Below are 5,741 nucleotides of genomic sequence, written 5' to 3' on the forward strand. Positions count from 1 at the left end.
CAGGTTCAAGCAATTCTCCTGCCTCAGCCTCCTGAGTAGCTGGGATTACAAGCATGCGTCACCACGCCTGGCTAATTTTGTATTTTTAGTAGAGACAGAGTTTCTCCATGTTGGTCAGGCTGGTCTCGAACTCCTAACCTCAGGGGATCTGCCTGCCTTGGTCTCCCAAACTGCTGGGATTACAGGCATGAGCCACCGCGCCTGGCCAGAAAAGAGGTTTGATTGGCTCATGGTTCCGCAGGCTGTAAGGAAGCCTGACCTCCGCATCTGCTCATCTTCTGAGGAGGCCTCAGGAAGTTTACCATAGTGGTGGAAGGTGAAGGGGGAGCAGGCGCGCCACATGGCGAAAGCAGGAACAAGAGAGACAGCGTGGGGTGGGGGGTGCCACACACTCTTCAATGACCAGGTCTCATGAGAAGTCACTCACTATGGTGAGGACAGCACCAAGCGATGAGGGATCCACTCCCACGATCCCAACACCTCCCACCAGGTCCCACCTCCATCACTGCAGATCACAATTGAACCTGAGATTTGGGCGAGGACAAATACCCCAACTGTATCAAGTGTCTTCCTTCCCCTTTCTCCCTTCCCCTCCTCATTCTGGGGAGAAGAGGCCGCTTTGTGTTTCTGAAGGGCTGAGTGTTCTCACCCACCCTTGAAACCCCCAAGTAAAGAACTCTTAGGTTTCAGGCCCATGGGTGTGGGGAGAGGTGGTCCCAGAGAAGCAGAGCGTGAGATTGGCAGCTTTAGTTGAAGAGGCTGGGATAGATGGGGGGCAGGGGTAGTGGTCTCAGCAAATGGTGAGGAGTGAGGGGGAAGGGTGCCCAAGGCTGCTCAGGGGGTGGAGCGTGAATACCCAGAGGCTGAGCTTTGACTCATCAGCACTGCTCCCGGGACCACCGTGGCTGAATAGTGAATCCCTCCGCAGTGCTCAGGGCATCCTGAGGCCCAGAGAGCCAGTTCCCTGAATGGTGCAAGACCCTCTCAGGTCCACAGGACCCCAGGAGCCAGGAAGCACAACAAATTGGATTTCCTCCCACGCTGAGTAAATGGAAGCTAGAAAACCAAAGAAGGCCGGGTGCAGTGGCTCACGCCTGTAATCCCAGCATTTTGGGAGGCCGAGGTGGGTGGATCACTTGAAATCAGGTGTTTGAGACCAGCCTGGCCGACATGGTGAAACCCCATCTGTATTAAAAATACAAAAATTAGTTGGGCATGGTGGCACACACCTGTAATCCCAGTTACTTGGGTGGCTGAGGCACAAGAATCGCTTGAACCCGAGAGGTGGAGATTGCATGAGCCGAGATTGCACCACTGCACTCCAGCCTGGGCAACAGAGCGAGACTCTGTCTCCCAAAAAAAAAAAGAAAAGAAAGAAAGAAACAAAGAAAAAGAAAAGCAATGTCCCTTGCGCCAGAGTGTCTTAGAGGGAGTCCACACTGGCACGCCCATGGCAGGAGCTACTGAAAGGGTTCCCAGCCCAGTGCTGCCCTGTGACCGCCGCCACCTGTTTCCCGCTTTCCTGGCCACTGTACATACATTTGTTCATGTTTATAGACTCTGAATATAGAGACCCCACACAAGAAGAGAAAGACTCAGAAAAACAATGTTATAATCTGCTTCCTGAGGCACCCTGCCTGCAGGAAGTGCTTTTCACAGCAACAAATTCTGATTCTAGGACCCATATTTTTAGCAGAAATGTGGTCAGTCAACACATCCTCTGGGCCTGCCCTGGACAGATGACCAGGAGGAAGCAGCCATGAGTCACAGGGAGAAAGCCGGTGGCTCTGACAGCGACGCCTGCCGCCCTGCGGGGAAGCAGCTTCCCCCTGGTTTCAGTTAGAAATGTCAGGGGACGCCTGCCCAAACAAGGCTCACGGGAACTGTGGAGGGCAGCCCCGCAGACCACACTCAGCAGGTGCCTACCATGGCTTCTCTCCTGCCAGGCGAGGACTTCAGTTTTTCTCCATGGCTTGGCCAACCTGCTGTTTTATTCTCAGAGCCACAATCACCCTCCTCCTGCCCCAGCCTGGAGCTCTCTGAGCCCCTCCACTATAGTAATCAGCACAGCCTAGGGAGGGCAAAGTCCTCCCGTGCCCCCAACATCCCACCTTCATGTTGCAGCGAAGCCCAAAATGTCCCAGAAGAAAAACGAACTCCATCACACACCAAAAAACGTGAAATCACCTTCATAATTTGGGAAATATAAACCTAGTTCTATTTGTTCTCTAACGTATTTTTCATGATCAGGAAATGAAGACAAAGGCTCTGGGAATTGCATTATGGAGAGGACACCATCTTCCAGGCCCTGCCAGCTCAGGGCTCCTGTCTTTCAGCCCCTCCAGAGCTGAGCCCGCAGGGCTGGGGGGCCCTCTCCCTGCTCCTGAGCCACAGAAGCCCAAGGCTGGCCCTGAAGACCTAGCAGCCGCAGGCATTTGCAGCCCCCTTGACCTACGAGGGCTGTTAAGACAGGTGCGGACGTGGGCCCCACCCGTTCACCCTCAGAGGAGGTCGGGACTTCTATCCCAGCAAGAGTACCCCTAGGACTGTGGAGTGCAGAGGACAGCGACTGGTGACGAGGTTTCCGGCGCAGGGTCTTGCCCTCCCTCCCTGCAGCCTGATATGGGAAGGGCCACGATCCCAGCCCATGTTCCTGCTGCTTCTCCAGGAGGCCTTCCCAAGCATCTTCTCGATGCCGAGTGACTCACGAATTCCTTATAGAAATAGACCTTGAACGGGATCTCTCTTCTTGCAGATGAAGAAACTGAAGCCCAGAGATGTACTGGAATTTGCCTCAAGTCACACAGCGAGTAACCGGCACAGCCAGGAGGCTCCTCTGCCTCCAGGCCAGAGAGGGCTTGTGATCTGGCTTCCGAGCAGTGGTTCCCAGCTCCTGGGACATTACAATCACCTGGGAGCCCCACCAGTGGACTGACTCTCTGCAGGTGGTGCTTGGAAGGCTCCTCGTGGTTCTCGTGCAGCCAGAGTGGCGAACCTTTAGATTCAGGCATGGAGGTTCCACCTGGTTCCAGATCACGTGGCCATGTGGTCTCAATAAAGTCACAGCCCTCCCGAGCCTCACTGGCAAATTGCTATCTAATAACACCCATCTTCCTGATAAGGAACCCACAGAAGGGTCCAGACCCTGGACCTCCTCAGGAAAACAGAGCAGGCATTATGAGATGCAATCGAATAAGGGAAGTTTTTCATAAGCTTGGAGGGCTATGGTTATTGGATTCAAAAGAATAGTTTTCTGTCTTATCACATAACTATTTGAAAAGTAGTAATATCCATTCTTTAACAGAAGTGTATCTGGGGCCAGGTGCGGTGGCTCTCGCCTGTAACATCAATACTTTGGGAGGCCAAGGTGGGCAGATCACTTGAGGTCAGGAGTTCGAGACCAGCCTGTCCATCACGGTGAAACTTCATGGTGAAACCTCGTCACTACTAAAAATACAAAAATTAGCTGGCTGTGGTAGTGCACGCCTGTAGTCCCAGCTACTCGGGAGGCTGAGGCAGGAGAATCGCTTAAATCCAGGAGATGGGGGTTGCAGTAAACTGAGATTGTGCCACTGCACTCCAGCCTTGGCGACAGGAGTGCAACGCTGTCTCAAAAAAAAAAAAAAAAAAGCATATTTGGAATCAGTCCCTTCCCACGGGACCTCTCTCAGGAGGTCTGCCCACAGCACAGTGGCAGGCACGTGGTAGCGCCTCCATAAACAGCTGCGCGAGTGCAGTCGAAGTGGGAGGCCGGCGTTCTTTCAATACACTCTGCCGCATTGGAAGAAGCCTGTGCAGGACTAGACAGTTGTCCTTCTGGGGCAGGCTCTTGCCTCCAGGCCAGTTGCATGAGTGCAGCTGTCCTGAGAGACTGGCAGGCAAGCCACACCCCACGGGACTGTGAGGTGCTCTCACAGTGAAGACCAAGTGCAGGTAGCACTGGCTTTGTGGTTCAGAGAAAAGCAGACACTACTTTCCTTGGGGAGAAAAGTATTTATCAAAGGAGGTCTTTCCCTCTTGGCAAAAAACAGAAACAAGTCATTTTCTCCAGCAGTCTGAGCTGGGATTTGGGGGCAAATAACCATTAAACAGAGACACCTGAGGGGCACGGATGGTCCCTGTGGCAAAGGTTGGCTGAAGAATAACAGGTAATAGCGAGCCACTGTGGGTTCTTGAGTGGAGGAGGGGCATGACAAAGCGGGGCTGGAGAGCAGAGGGAGGACGGTAGAGCAGAATGTCACAAGGTTCTGGGGCCCTGACTCCCTGAGTGCAGGAAACTGCTGAGTCTTGAGGTTACTTGGGCCTCCTGCCTCTCTGATAGCTCCCACCTGCCACCCCCAGAGGCCACCCAGTCCAAATGTCTCATCAACTGCTAGCATATGCTGAGCAAAACAAAGTGTGTGGCTGTCCCATTTTTTATGCACCAAGCCCTGAGGCCAGAGGCACCACCCCTCCACTTGGAAGATTGTGAGGGTGGTGGCAGTTGTCATCCTTCTAGGGAAGGTGTGGCCTTCTAGAGCCTAATAATAGTGACAGCCATAACTGCCGCTTATGGAGGATACTCATGAGACTCATCTGCCTGGGCCTCACCCTGACACGGAGGCTCCCTGACCTCACCTTTGGCTACTCGCTCCTCCCCAGTCTGTCCCACTGGTGGACCTGATGCTGTCCTTGGCATGCTCTTACCTCACACCTGCTGTTCCAGCTCCCTGGGATGCTCTTCCTCTTGGTGTGCTCATGGTTCCATCCCTGAATTCATTCAGGTCCCTCCTGAAATGTCACCTTCTCTCTAACACAGCGCCCACCCATCCATCCTCCCTCTTGATTTTTCTTTTCACGGACCACACCTGACACATGTAGTTGTTCCTTTGCCTATTGTTTGTCTCCAGCCACCCCAAGCTTGCTATGAGCTGCCCTGGAGCGGGCACTTTGATTGGTCACCACCACCTCTGCAGTGCTGACAGCAGACTTGGACTATCCCAGGCACTGGATTAATGCACCTGTGGAGTGAGCACCTGTGAGGACAGGGCCAAAGGACCGTTTGCCAACCCTAGAGCAGGACCATGGCAGACACTGACCCTCTGAAACCGAGAGGCTGGATGGAGGTGGTGACCTCCAGAGGGCCCCCGCAGTGCCGGGACCCCTTGCTCAGTCGGGGAAGGAAAAAAGGCAGGCGCCTGTACAGCTCCCGGATCTCCTTCCTTCCTCCAGGACCCAGGTCCCAGCCCCTGGCAGGGTAAGAAATGACTCATCCTGCGCTCACTCCCGGCTCCTCCCTCTCCTGGCTCCCCCTCCACCCCTGAGGCCACCCATCCACTGCCGGCATCCACCCACCCTGCACTGCTTCCTCCCTGGCCTGTTCGCCTATTTGCAGGCACCCTTGTTCCGCGCTTGCTTACGGTTTGTCTTTCCATCTCCAGCCACACTGTCCCTTAGCAATATCATGTAAGCACACACGTGAGCCACATATGTGGCTTTACATGTTTTAGTAGCCACGTTTTAAAAATATTCTCCTGCAAGCTCAAACGGGTAAGTAGCCATCACATTTTTTTTTCCCCTGAGACGGAGTCTTGCTCTGTCTCCCAGGCTGGAATGCAGTGGCGCCATCTCTGCTCACTACAAGCTCCGCCTCCCTGGTTCACGCCATTTTCCTACCTCGGCCTCCCCAGTAGCTGGGACTGCAGGCACCCGCCACCTCGCCCAGCTAATTTTTTGTATTTTTAGTAGAGACGGGGTTTCAC

The 5,741-nt window shown here is 54.0% G+C and overlaps 1 pseudogene; it reads left to right on the forward strand.

Moving 5' to 3' along the window:
* Nucleotides 1-5,063: 5,063 nt before the first annotated feature.
* LOC105510684 overlaps nt 5,064-5,741 on the forward strand; it is a 9,561-nt pseudogene continuing 8,883 nt past the window's right edge.

This window comes from Colobus angolensis, unplaced genomic scaffold (assembly GCF_000951035.1).
Source record: "Colobus angolensis palliatus isolate OR3802 unplaced genomic scaffold, Cang.pa_1.0 Scaffold19, whole genome shotgun sequence".
NCBI lineage: Eukaryota > Metazoa > Chordata > Mammalia > Primates > Cercopithecidae > Colobus > Colobus angolensis.